Source organism: Rhinolophus ferrumequinum, chromosome 6, assembly GCF_004115265.2.
Source record: "Rhinolophus ferrumequinum isolate MPI-CBG mRhiFer1 chromosome 6, mRhiFer1_v1.p, whole genome shotgun sequence".
NCBI lineage: Eukaryota > Metazoa > Chordata > Mammalia > Chiroptera > Rhinolophidae > Rhinolophus > Rhinolophus ferrumequinum.
Genome location: NC_046289.1, coordinates 71,727,875 through 71,742,422, shown reverse-complemented (window position 1 = coordinate 71,742,422; position 14,548 = coordinate 71,727,875). Strand labels below are relative to the sequence as shown.

Genomic DNA, 14,548 nt, shown 5'->3' with positions numbered 1-14,548 from the left:
TGCACTTTATTACAAAGATGAATTAAAGATATCTCTACTCGTTTGTCACTGGATTGTGTTCCTTTCATTTGTCCATATTTTTACATTCTTATATATCTGTTGTTGTTAATCTCTTTTTGTTTTTGATAAAATTGGGATTGGGATGAAGACTTTTAATATCAAAAAGCTAAGCATTACAGATGTCTGAAATAATTCAAGATCTGACAATACAAAAAAGTATAGGGGAGTTCTGTACCCCCTAATATTCCCTAGTTGATGAAGATGAACTGGTGGTTCTCAGCCCCAAGAAGTAACAAAATTACTTATTAGAAATGTCAGCAGCAGGACAGTGGGATGGCTCAATTGGTTACAGCATGGTGCTCTTAACAAGGTTGCCAGTTTGATTCCCACATGGGCCAGTGAACTGTACCCCCCACAACTAGATTGAAAAACAACGACTTGATCAAGTCCCAATTCCTGCCACTAAATATGCCTGCTGAATATGCCTGCTGAATCTTCAGCCAAATGCCCTCTTTCTGGTTCCCAATGGTCATGATTTTTTTTAAGGTCAAAAGAGCTTATTTTGGGTTTTGAAACCCTCACCCCTCTACTACGTAAGATTATCCTAAACTTATTTCTGCTTTTCAGAACTAGTTTTCCTTCTTTCACCTTCCTTCTCAAAACACAAGATATTTATTGCCCCTTTAATTTGCTCCTCTGTGCCTTTGTTCAATTGCTGCCAAATTGTTCCGGTCTTGATTGTAGAGCCTAGCCAGTATTTCTGCTTTTAATAGAACAAGGTAATAGAACCTCGTGGTAATAGAACGAGGAATGGCACCACTTTTCTCTGCAGTGGTGATAAAAGACCTTAAGAGTCAGAACATATGTAGGCCAACGAGCTCACTCTTGGTAACCCAACACACCCTTGCCCAGGTTTCAGGGCAGAGAAAGAAAGGATCCATTAAATAATTCTGGAGCTACCCAATGACCTCAGAGCCAAACATATGTACTGACCAAATCCTGCCCCTCACAGGCAAGCTCCTAAAAAAGAATGATTTATTATGTTCCACACCTTCCCCTTATTCTTCAACCCACTATCATCTTCCCTAAATTTTCTTCTTTAAATGCTGGTAATGATTGTCGATAGTGCCTGGGTAACCAAATCAGGGCCTATCCTTCAATTCATCAGAGCGTAATCCTTAAATTCTTTCTCCGTGAATGCTTTTCCATGTGGGTTCTTATCCAAACCAGTATTAACCACTGCCCTGTGTTTTTCTTAAAAGTCCTGTCTTTAATTTGGATCTTTCTCATGAAGCCCAGGACTCTACATCCAGCTTCCTACTGTGCATCTCCGCCAGTAGACAGTCATTCAGCAAACACATCAGAGCCCAGGCTAGGTATATCACCTTTCTGATGGAACAACCAGCCTGGAAGTCAGGTCATCCTGACAGATTCTACCCTCTCTCTTCCCTTCCTCCAATCACCAATTACAAAGCTATTCTTGCCTGGCCACATAACTTTTCCAAGAGAGGAACCTCGAAAAGGACAAATATGATGGAGTCAGACAAATTCTGTGAAAGACTCCCTGTGTATAAGTAGTTTAGGAAGATAAGCAAGTTTGAAGGCCTTATCCCAGCAGTTCATAAGTTTGGGCAACCTCTATTATACAAACCAGAATCAACCACACTCTATGGTTACAGGTAGACCCTTCATACTACACCCGGCTGTTTTTTCCAGGTGAGTAATGAAAGAGCACTCAAGTGGATTCTTAGAGCTACCCTAAGACCTCAGAACCAAATCTCAGAGTCTAGTGGATTCTTGCCAGAAATGGCAAGACGATTGTCACTATGTTATATGGCGTTTTGGAAAATTATGCCTGGAAATAATTCAATTACTCTCCCTTTGGAGGGAATGAATGTCCACCGTTTGAGCCCGAGGGTTCCCAGAACCCAAACTTCGCATTAGAAAGACTGGTACAGCATTTGCGACGGTGGCGTAGACGGACTAGGGCCTCATAAAGAGAGTTCTGTCCCTGCTTTGCGACCCCAACACACTCCAGGTACCACTCTTTTCCGTGTGAAATGCCCTACTGAGAAGTGCACTTGTATTTTCAGCGCGAAGTGCTAGGGTAAGAACTACTGGAACAAGGTTTTTTTTGTTGTTGTTATTTTTTTTTTGAGCGTATATTTGCATGCTACACACTTAAAGTACATGTTCCTGTTTGCTGATATAGTCATTTGGGCTTGTGCCAGTCAAAGGCTGCCCGATTATTTGACCTGGTAACATCACTTTAAAATAGTTCTACAGTGTAACTTTCCCTCTAAGTTTCAACTAATAGTTCTACAGTGTAACTTTCCCTCTAAGTTTCAACTAAAATGACGTTACAGTAGGGTATTCTCCAACTCTCTGCCACATCTTTTCTTCCATTTTAGTCATTGTTTCAGCATTGCTTTATATGTTGCATATGCAATGATCCAGGTTTTACTTCTTAGGAACGGTACAACAGAGATGGGGGCACAGGCTTTCTTGTGCACCGTTAGGAAAATACTTTGCGATGAGCTTTTCTTTGTACGCCCTAGAAAATGTCAAATTTCATTTTCCATTGTAAACTCAAACTTCTTCCCCAAATATTCAGAGCAGAAGTGTTACCATCTGAAGCCTGCAAGATGCCTCCCTGAGGTCTGGGGAGTCTGAAATCGCGTTTGCAGCCCCGGAGAGGCCCCAGCGAGAGACATTCGAGAGGAACCCAGAATATCTGCGGTGTCGGGTAAAGAGGCGGTTCGGGAACCGGCGCCGGGGATTCGAGTCCCCTCGGGAAGCTGCCGGCGAGGGACCGCATACCCAGAGTCCCAACGTTAGCGTTCACTAGGGCCTTGCGGGGAGGTGGAGTTCAACCGCCCGCCGGCGCCCGCACCCGTGTCCGGGAGGCGGAGCCCAATCCCTCCTGGGCCGGAGGGAGGAGGGAGGACGAGAAGGGCGGGTGCGCGGGGTCCCCGGAATAAGTTATTATTCACAACAAAAGCCTGTCAGAGCCGCACTAAGGGCCCCGATCTCCAACGAAGCCTTTGGCCCACAGTAGCATCTTCGTTGTCCCTGAGTGGGACAGAAGAAGCCAACTTACAGCCTGGGTGGACCTAGGCTTGGTGGTGGCGTTGGCTTTTATAGAAAGAGGGGCTCCTCTGGGATTTGAACCCTGGATCTCTCTCACCTAAAGCGAAATGAAACCATACCACTAGATCAACCAGTTAGTCACCAACACAATTCCTTTCTTTTGAGTATATGGCTGTTGAATGTATGGCTGAATCTCACGGACAAGGCGCCAGACTCCCGGGCGGGCTGAGACCCGAGGAGAGAAAAGGGGAAGAGGAGCTCTCCCTTTCCAACCCTCCTATGTGTGGCCACCTTCTATTTGTTCTGGTCTTAAGGTTGAACATATAGAAGAGTCCAGAGGTCCAGACAGAGAAAGCTGCTGCTCAGACTCCCAGTTATTAGCAAAGTATGTTAAAGGACCAAGGAAAGGGTCAGTCCCCTTCTAGTCAGCTTCTGCTTCAGGAAATCTGGAGGAATCTCAGGCTTAGATTGGCTGTGACTGAGACCGACTGTGCTGAAAGGGCAGGGGGTGGAGGTGGGGGGAAGTCTGGATGCCTTCACGCCCACACTGTCTTATCCTCCAAGTTCTGAGGGTTCCAGGAGTACATCCTGTGCTTGGAGAAAGCTGCCTCTCTTTAAAAACAAAACAAAATAACAAAACACAATCCCAGTCTTAGTCTGAGACAGCTGTGGCACTTTTATGGGTCAGAGTAGATTGGTGACAGTGACACTAATGACGTGTCTTGCATCCTTCACTTCTGTAAGACAGCCACACCCTACCCTGACCTTACCCTAGGGCTCCACTCGTGGCCCTGGTGTTGCCGGAGCTCGGGTCTGAGGCTGACAAGCATGTACTGAAGGCGCTAGTCTTCCAGCGACTTACATTCCAGTTTGGTCCTGATCAGGAATGTTTCTTTCTCATATATAAGGAGGTACTTTTTTCAAAACAAATTTATTTTAATTATTTGTTAAATTTTGTTTGGACATATACACTATTTAACTGAAATTTTAAAAATGTAGGTGATTCAAAGTTAAAGAGCAGCCTATTATTTGATCCTGTAGTCCAGGGGTTACCGCATTGGCCCCAGAAAGCAGCTATCGCGAGTTCAAATCTCACTTGTAACTTGAGGAGAGTGCCTCGGTTTCCCCTAGGCTTACAAAGAAAGCAGTGTACTATATATTTTGGTCCATGCGTTGAAGCAGTCTTGAAGAAAAGAAACACTGTGTGATCTTTCCGGGAAAATCAGGTCCTGGAGCTTTGGGACGAACAACCATAGAATCGGGGCTCCTATAATCCCGGAAAAGAAAGTAGGTGTTTTTGCCTTTCAGTAAATAGGAGAGAAACTAGATTTCTCAGATCCCTGCGACAGGACTCCGCGATTTGGTGGAGTCCAGGGACCTCTGCGGAAGAGATCAAATTAGCCTCGGCTCACTGATAGTCATGACCTCCCACCCCCACACCTGGCAGACACCAGAGCTTGGAGTCCAGAGCGCTTTCCTGCTTTGCAGCCTGCCTGGTGCCTCAGGTTCTACTGCGCTCCGGGAGCGACAATTGGATGATCTTCCTCTGGGGGAGCCTAGTCCAGAAGCTACGCAGATACGACCCAAACGGGGTGGTTTCTGCTCTGAGATTTCGTCCTCAATTCCTCAGACTCAGACTGTGCGTCCTGTGCCCCAGGCTCCCGGGAGCCTGGGGCACAGGACGATTTACTATGATTTCGAAAATTCTCAAGTTCCAATCGGAGTTCAAGCCTCAAACACAAAGAAGTCAAGCCCCGAGTAGCTGTTATTATATACACAATAATCCCTACTAAGTCTTACAGGTCGTACCCTTCGATAGCTCAGCTGGTAGAGCGGAGGACTGTAGAGTATAGTTGACTACTGGTATCCTTAGGTCGCTGGTTCGATTCCGGCTCGAAGGAAGTGCTTGGGTTTTGCTGTTGTCCCCTACCTACTCAATCTCCAGAAGATTTTATCCAATTAAACCAACGACTGTGAAACATTTGTTTCAATTCTGTGCTCAGGCAATAACAGAATAGATTTTTGCCGACCATAAAACTTGATTTTACGTGTCCTGTTTGTGATTATACAAATGTGGTTTTGTTTACTCAAATGTGAATTGATGGCTTTCATTTTAGATTTGAATGTTAACTCCTAATCTTTAAGACCAGCTAGCGCTAACTGAATATTGGGTAACAACCCTCAACCCCACCTCCGTCCATACACTTTTTCATTACCTTGAATAATTCATACTGGGCAATTTAGGGTTTAAAGAGAAACACTGTAGAGGCCCACCTTTGGAAACAATACAGAGAATAAGCAATGCAAAAGACCAAATATACATATGGAAATGTTCCTTTATTAATAAGAAAGAAATACACATTAAAACAAGGAGAAATTGATAAATGATAAAAATGTTAATATTTAATACTGGCAAGAATACAATGAGGACATTCTTGTAGAATGTCACTACTTTCTGGAGGACAGTTGGGCATTAAAAATCAGGAAACTTAAAAATACGTTGTGTTTGATTAAGTATTCTGTTTCTATTTTTAGAAATTTATTATTCATATATGAAAAAAGGAGATATGGCAAAAAATGTTTATCTGTTGTGATTTGTATTCTTCAAACTTTTATGCATTTTTTCAAAATATGCCAATATGCTTTACACTAAAGAAATAACAACAGTGTTTTAACCTTACAAAATAAAGTTTAAAAAACTCTGTGTCACTATGGAAGACATTTTGGCAGTTTCTTACAAAACTAAACATACTATTACCACATAATCCAGGAATCATGTTCCTAGGTACTTACCCAAATGAATTGAAAACATATGTCCACGTAAAAACCTGCCCATTAATGTTTATAGCAGCTTTATATATAATTGCCAAAATTTGAAAGCAATCAAGATGCCCTTCAATAGGTGAATAGAAAAAACAAAATTGTAGTGCATCCATACAGTGCAATATTATTCAGCACTAAGAAGAAATACCAAGTTATGAAGTGATATGGAGGAACATGCAATGCATATTACTAAGTGAAAGAAGCCAATTGAAAAAAGCTACATACTGTATGATTCTAAATATATGACATTCTAGAAAAGGCAAACGTATGGAGACAGTAATAAGATCAGTGGTTGGAGTGGGTATGGGGTAGAGGGGAGGGAGGGATGCATTGGTGAAGCACAGAGGAATTTTAGGGCAGTGAAACTATTCTGTATGATACCATAATGATGGATGCGAGGTGTGACAATTAAGTTCGCGAACTTGTTGCAATGATGTTGCTAATCTTTTTTGATATCAGAGGGATTGTTCATTACGAATTTGTATCAACTGGACAGTTAACCAAGTTTACTATTTGGAAGTACTGAAAAGGCTGCGTGAAAAAGTTAGACGACCTGAACTTTCCGTCAACAGTTCATGGCCATTCCAGAAAATGAGTTTCAAAATTGCTTTGAAGGGTGGACTAGGTGCTGGCATCCAAGGGGAGTACTTCGAAGGTGACTGTAGTGATATTCAGCAATGAGATATGTAACCCTTTTTCTAGGATGAGTTCACGGACTTAATATCTGACTTTCATATATGTCTTTATACGTTTGTCAAAACCTTTTGAATGTACAACACAAAGAGTAAGCCCTAATGTAAACTATGGGCTTTGGTTGATAATGATTTATCAGTGTTGGTTCATTGAGTGTAATACATGTGTGACCGTAGTACAGATGTTAGTGGTTGGAAGGTTGTGGGGTGGGGGAGGAGGGTATGTAGGGCCTCTGTACGTTCCACTCAATTTTGCTGTAAACCTAAAACTACTTGTCTTAGTTTAGGCTGCTGTAACAAAAGTACCACAGACTGGGTGGCTTGAACCAAACATTTATTTCTCACAGTTCTGGAAGCTGGAAGGTCCAAAATCAAGGTGCCAGCAGATTCAGTGTCTGATGAGAGCCTAATTCCTGGACAGCCAGGAAGTGGCTTCTCTCTGTATTCTCACATGGCACAGAGAGAAATCTCTCATCTCTCTTTTTATAAGGGCAGTGATACCATCCATGAGGGCTCCACCCTTATTACCTCCCAAAGGCTCCATCTCCAAACACTATCACTTTGGGGATTAAGGCTTCAACATACGAATCTTTGGTGGGGGGTGGGTACATTGAAATTGAGTCCACAGCACTGCTCTGAAAGAAGGTCTATTAATTAAAAAACAAACAAACAGTGACTCAGTAATTCACAGTTCAGTTGAACGAACAAAATAGATAATACTGTATTGATATATTGATTGTATTAGTGAACATTTACAAAACAATATGGGAGCACATTCAGGACAATGAAAAGGAGTGATCAGAATGGAAGGAAAGAGACTAACCAAAGAAAGCTTTCTTAAGTTGACTTTTAAGCTAGAATTTGACAGAACTATTGATTGAGTGAGGGTGCTTTTAGGTATGTATGTATGGTGAAATGACAAAAAAAGCTAACAAAAGAGACAGGTGTATCAGGAGGGGTGGCAGGATGAGTGCTAGAAAAGGGGGGGAGGAGGTATGGCAGGTGTGGCCGGGTGTGGCTGAAGGAGTGGCAGAGGATGTCCAGAGAAATTAGAGGAGTAGCAAGGGGATAGAAGGGAGGATGGGGTTCAGTTTGGTGGCAGCAGAGGTGATGGGGCAGAAAAGGGGTAGCGGGTGGCGTGAGTGAATGGTGATAGAAGCAAGCCACTTTCCATCAACAAGGAGATGGAATTGACTGGAACTAAGGGCCTATGAAGGTGCTACAGGTGCAAGAGGCAAAGGAGTAAAACAGTGCAAATGAAAACCCTCCAGGGTGGAGCTCTAGCAAACCTGGGAAATGCTAGTGTCATTGGTGAATGTAGAGAATGCTGGGAAATGGTTTGATTGGGGCGGAGCTAAGTAGGAGACCAGTGGGAGGGGATTTCAGGCTAACTCTCTTTTGATTGGGATGATGACCCAACTGGAGACATTCTCTAGGTAGCTGAAAATATACAACTAGAGAGATCAGGTTTCTGGGAGTCATTAGAGGGAGATAAACAGAAGTACAAAAATTAAATGAATCTTGGAATAATGCACGGAATTAAATTTCAGGAACAAGGAAAAACAAACATTGAAGGAGACGTAACAATTGCCCTGTAAAGAAAAGGACAGTATATGGTAATACAAAGTGGGAATTTATAGAAATGTCAGCAAGTCCAATTTATCCACAGGTATAGAGACTTTTCTCCCCTACAAAGCACTGGGAGCAAAACAAGCCTGATTTCTCAATTTCTGAGAAAAATATGACCTCTTTTGTGAAGAGCTCCAGAGCCCAAGATACTTCTTGGTGAGAGGTGAGTGGAAAGGAAGGGAACTGGTCTGGAGGAGTCATCAAAGTGAAATGGTCGGGGGCCTGGGAGAACATGGAAGAGAATTTTGAATTAGGGGTAAAGACAGTAAAAGGAACGAGTAATCAAAAAACGACATGAAAAACCCCAAGACCTTGATTCTTGCACAGTCTTAGTTCTTTGCTCCTTTTCTTTCATTCATTCCTCATGGCACTACAGGTAAATTCTCTGTCTTCTTGAGGGAGCTGCCCAGCCAAATCCATTAGTACTACTGCAGGTAACAGTAGACTGAAAAGACCAGTGGGACTAGCCTTCGGAGAGTACAGAGTACACCACTAAATAGACCTGGAGTGTATCTTCTCCTCTTTTCTGCACTAAGTTAGATATGCACAGGCATTGCAGTTGGGTGGTTCAGAGGCCTGGACGATCTCCAAGGTAAGTAGATTCAATTGGAAGGAACAGAAGAGTGGCTAAACCAACAACATTCACAGCTCACTTTTCCGGGCCTAACGAACCGAGTCAGCCAAGAATGAACTTGGAAGTGTTTGGAATCACAAACCCACCTGCAAAGTCAAATTTAAAATAACTGTCTACCAACCTCTGCACCTTTCCACCTGAGGCAATACTGCCTGTGAGAGCTTGATGCCTGGTAAGTACTGGCTTCATTCATTCATTCATTCATTCATTCATTCATTCATTCATTCATTTATTATATTCAACTACAAAAGTAATGTAATTGAATCCCAAATCGGGTCTGCGCAGTTATTTCGCCAGTTCCAGTGCTGACGGTGGGCTAATGGGGGCAGCGGGGCACTTTCTGGGAAGTCTTCTGGACCGGATGATGCCTAAACCAGGTCAAGGGAACGATTCAACGTGAGCATGGATTTTTAGAAGGGGAGGACAAGGAGCATTCTCCATTGCACCAACACAAAAGCCAGGCAAAAGCTCGGACATAAGTGAAGTTGGGTGCAAATAGTAAAGAGCAAGGAGGGGGATGTCAGGTGAGAAGCAGGAGGATTTTAACCAGAAAACCCATGTGACTTGATTTACAAATAGGGAATTTTGAAGAGGAACTGAGAAGCCCAGTGACCAGGAAAGAGGATTTCTAGGGTTCTTATACATACACACCCTAAAACTCCTCTCTTAATCAGAAATTTAATGCTTCGGACTTGTACCTAGAGTAAAACACATTGCTGGCGGTGGTGGGATCCAGAGAGAGACTGGAGCCTAAATCCATCGCCTTAGATCGCTTGGCCACACTACATAAAATGCAGACGCATTTTATATTTGAGCTATTTTCCTCAGAGGTTCCCAGTAGCGTTTCCGTTCATTCCTAGGAATCTGAGCAAATCCGGGGAGAGGAGGAATCATCGCATTCTCACACGCCTGAGAAGTGAGCTAGAAGGCAGTCAACATCTTTGAAAGACTTCTATCTGTTTTTTAACCCAGGCAATTAGAGCCAGAAACAAAAATAAATAATCCCACTAGCGATTTATTGCAAGGGATTACAGAAGACTGAAGAAGGAGTTCCTTGCTGTCGGGTCGTTGATTTGTGGCTGTGACTCTTACTCAGAGTGCGAATGGGGCGGAATTCAGTATGCGGTGCCCTTTCCTTCACAGATGTGACAGATCTGGCAAACCTGTCGTCGTGTTCAAGGACTTTACCGGGTCTCCCCCTCCAGCAGGTTCAGTCAGAACGGGGAGGTTGGATTTAATTGCTAGCCTTCTTGGTGAGTAACTGAGAAAGAAGCACTGTAGGGTAGAAGGACGCACACCTGAGCCATTTCCCTTACATAGGGACCAAAGTGATTCTTTGGGGTGCTGCATTCCAAGAGCATCCTCAACCCACAAAGCAGTGGGTCCCCGACTTCCCTTGTGTCCCAGCGCCACTAGCTCCATTCCGTTTCTTTCGAAGGGAGTAGAGGGAAAGCTAGGGAAAAGTTTCAGAAGAGATACCCGGGCTTTCCAGCACCCAAAGTAGGATCTCGTACCTGTCCACGAGCGCTACTCGGCGCAAAACCCTGGGTGATGTTATATCTGTAGTCGTTTTTACTGCTCCTGATTGGCCATTTCTGGGTCTCTGCATCCAGAAATTCTCCTAGCAGTCGAATTAAAGTTTACCAACTTACGGTGCCCGCTCCTCCTCCCTCCTCGATCACTCCAAAAACCACAGCACCCCCCTTTTGCCTGCCTTGTCCAAGGGCTCTCCGACGTCTTCCCCACGTCCTGAGTAATCGGGGTCGGGAGGTGCGCAGACAGAGACAAAATTGTCTTTCACTGGCTGTTCACTGGGCGAAGGAAGGTCCTGCTAGTTCCCTGTCATCGATGCCAGGGGTGGGGGACGATGAACACAAGTTCTAGAAAAGCTGCTATGAAATAGGGTTCAGAGAGCCAGGGGTGAATGTAGACCAAGGCAGGGAAGTTGGGGCGGAGAAGGCTGGGGTCGGCGTGGGAAGGGGACCCAACAGTCCCAGGCCCGAGGTGGGGTCTCCTCAGAAGCCCCATCTGCACCCCACCCCTACCCTCCACCCCTACCTCATCTCACCCCGACCCCAACACCTCGCGGACACCGTGTTATGGGTCCCCTGGTCGCTCCTGTTCGCCCTCTGGTTTCCTCACTCTTGTCCCAGTTCACGGGTGGATCTCCCCGTGAGGAGCAGGGTGTCCACCCGTAGGCTCCAACCAAGTTCTCTTTCTCTCCAAGAGCTACCGGAGCCAGGAGAGGCCAGCGAGTGTGGAGGAAAGGTCAAAGGTGTGTGTGGCTTCCACGCCACTGGAGGCGGAGGGATTCAAAAACTTGGTGCCAGCCGCTTGGGCTGAAGGGTATGACTTCTAAGAAACTTCACTTGGCGTTTTTGCGCTTTTTGAGAATCCTCAGAAAAAATCGAGCCTAAGCTTATTGCCTTTGCAGTACAACAAGTCTTTGCCACATGCCACAGCACTGGAAAGACTGATGTTAATATCAAGTTGGAGACAACCTAGAAATCATGTACAACCACCTTAGTGTGTCAGATGAGGAAACAACAGTTTGAAAGGGAGAAAAGAGCCTAGGAGACTCTATTACTTGATAGGACCAGGGGAAAGGGAGTATTAGACCGAAGGGGAGAGAACAAATATTTAAATTATCTATTGAGCTATTATGTCTAGTATATGTATAGATAGTATAGTATAGTATGGTATAGTATCATACAGTATAATATGCTTAGTATATGCCTGGTATTGAACTATTATGCCAAACAAGAGTCTCATAGTCTATGGCTAGGTCTTGGGAAACCTCATGTTGAGGGTTTTGATGAGATCACCAAATGAGATTATACAGTCTTTATGTTTCTGTGTGTTTGTGCTAATTTAGTAAACATACCCCTTTAAATAAACCACAGTTTCTGTAACTATGTTTTAACTTCTTTTTAAAAATCCAGAGACCTTATAAGATGGAAGAGACCTGAGCTCTTCTTGATCTTTTCTAGTGCTAGATCAGGCAATAAAAGGAACCAGTCAACAGGAGAGAACCTGATCATTATAGCAGTGCTCCTTTTGAGCCTGGGGTGCTTCATGTTCCCCTTCCCCAAACTGACAGACTTCAAAGCACTTTCTTCTCAGGAGAGAAAGTACCACACTCACTGGCTGAAGTTCCTTTCCTAACCAGTGGGCCTGGGTTCCCCTATTCAATCACAGGGTGTTGCTTGAGCACTCATTGCCTGCCTTGAACTCATTGACTCCTTCAATGGAGGAAGGACCTTTGGTTTATTCTCAAGAAGCAGATCACCTATTGGATTGCAGTTCATATGAGACGTGCCCTGAACCAGCAAGCCAAGTATCTCAGCTTTACTAGTGGAGCGCCAACTTTGCCAAACACTTAATTGTCCAGTAACCTAAGCAAATAGATACCCATCCCTTTGGAAAGATACTTAATACAGATAAATGCAATATGTTTGTTTGGCACATGCCTGCTCCTTCAGTCTTCAGTGAGAAATGCTAGTATTATAGGCTCTAGCATTCTGCAGTATTGCTGGAGAAATTAGTCTTGGCTTTTGTGCTATCTATGCCTTGTTAATAGTCCAGGTGATGAAAATGTATATAGAAGCAGGAAATTTACTTGAAGGCCTTGATACTCACAGTGTGATCCAGGGACCAGCAACATCAAAATCTGGTAACTTATTAGAAATGCAGAATCTTGGGCCTATTGAATCAGAATCTTAACAAGCTCCCCAAATGCTCTATGCTCAATTTAGGGCATTTGAAAGTTCCCATCTGAATCTTTCTGAATCAACAGAAGACTTGCACTACATTGCAATGAAAAGTGCTGTCCCAAGCTCCAGGAGAGAGCCATCCACATATTGATTGGCCTGTGGCCTCCTTCTACATGTGCTATCAAATTTTTGCTGAAAATTAAATACTATGTTAAGTAATATGTTCCTTTTGATGGATGTATCAGATAGTCCTTTCTGCATTTATTAAGCTCCTACTTAAATATTGAGCTCCCATATCGTCTCATATGTTTATCACATTGACCATTAGGTAATTCAAAGTACTGTGATGTAGTGATATTTACAAATTTTCTAAAGTAAATATTCAAAGAACATTTCTTGATTCAAATGTCGGTCAGCTTCTCAATGAACACACAAGTGTTTATAATGGATTTAGGCACTTAGGGTTAGGCTGTGGGGAGCATCTGCCAGGAGGCCTTCGGGGACTGGGAAATAGGATCTTCCTTTGGCACTTCAAGGCAGCACACAACCCATTTTCACGCCACCAAATAAATCTGTGCTGATCATTTGGTCATGTTTTGGGAGAAAACAAACAAGGTTATTGTCTCTGCTTGTTGGGAGCTTGTAGTTGAATAAAAGAAAATATCTTCTTCTCCTTTTGTAATACACACAATGTAAACCAAAGAGAGTGAACACAGACACACATACACACACAGTACAGTTAGGTGACAACACATGTAGTAACTGATAATCATTAGAGTGAGTGCAGCCTCAGTTTCCCAAAGGTGAGAAGTCTGTAGAAACTAAAGAAAATAAATTTGAGAAAGCACAAATTGAGGCAAGCACTTTTTTTTATTTTTGGTTAAAGTTTTGCAAAGACATGTACCTTCATATTCTAGATAAATAGTCCATGTACCTTAGAAACCAGTCTGCTTATCCTTAGGTGTCCTTGGATGTTGCTAAGATATATAATTGATTGGACTCTGGTAACTGTGCCTAATTTTCTGAGATATAAATGCCTGGCCTTTTAAGGTACTTTATAGTCAACAAATCTGAAAAATACATGGTCTCCTCCCAAGGAGATTAAGAAGTCTCCTTTGTGAACAAAAGCTTCTTGAATGGTAAGTAATGCATTTCCATGCAAATAGATAAAAGAATCTCATTAGACTTCATTCTTTTTCTGCTTGGTTACTAGAAAGTAAAATATTCCTAGAGCTTAGACAATTTATCCTGGAAAATTATTGGGTTCTTCAGACTATGTAGCCTAAAACCTGTGTAGTAGTGTTCTTGACAAAAATATTTAACCTGAATCTAATCAAGAGAAAATAACCGTGTTAAACTGAATCTAATATGAGGAAATAATCAGACAAATCCAGAATGTGAGACTTCTTATAAGACAACTGCCGTGGAAGAGGAAAGGCTGAGAGGAGGGAAGTTTTCTAGATTAAAAGAGAGTAAAGAGACTCTCTTGAAGAAACACTGTGTGAATCTAGATTTTTGTTTTATTTGGAGGAAGCTAATTGGGGAAATTTGAAAATATGGACTATATATCTATTAGGTTACATAAAATTATTGTAAATGTTCTTAGGTGTGATATAGTACTGAAGTTATACTTTTATTCTCAGTTCTTCTTTTAGGAGATGCATGTTGAGGTATTTATGTGTGAAAGGTCATGGATATGAGATATACATATGAGATTATTATTCTTGTTTGTTGGAAGGTTGCACTTGAATAAAAGAAAATATCTTCTCCTTTTGTCATACATACAATATAAACCTAGAAGAAGGAATATGCACACACACACACACACACACACACATTCTATGGTTAGGTGGCAACACAAGTAGAAAATGTGGCAAGTGTTAATAATGAATGATTCCAGATAAGGCGTATATAGGTATGATTGTACTATTTTTTCAACTTTTCTCTAGTGAGAAATGGACAGTGAT

At 42.8% G+C, this 14,548-nt stretch overlaps 1 non-coding gene across 1 annotated transcript; it reads left to right on the top strand.

Moving 5' to 3' along the window:
• The first annotated feature begins 4,899 nt into the window (after positions 1–4,899).
• Positions 4,900–4,991, top strand: TRNAY-GUA (transfer RNA tyrosine (anticodon GUA)). The gene is given in 2 exon segments: positions 4,900–4,936; positions 4,956–4,991. It is a non-coding gene; the product is annotated as a tRNA-Tyr (tRNA).
• The last annotated feature ends 9,557 nt before the right edge of the window (positions 4,992–14,548 follow it).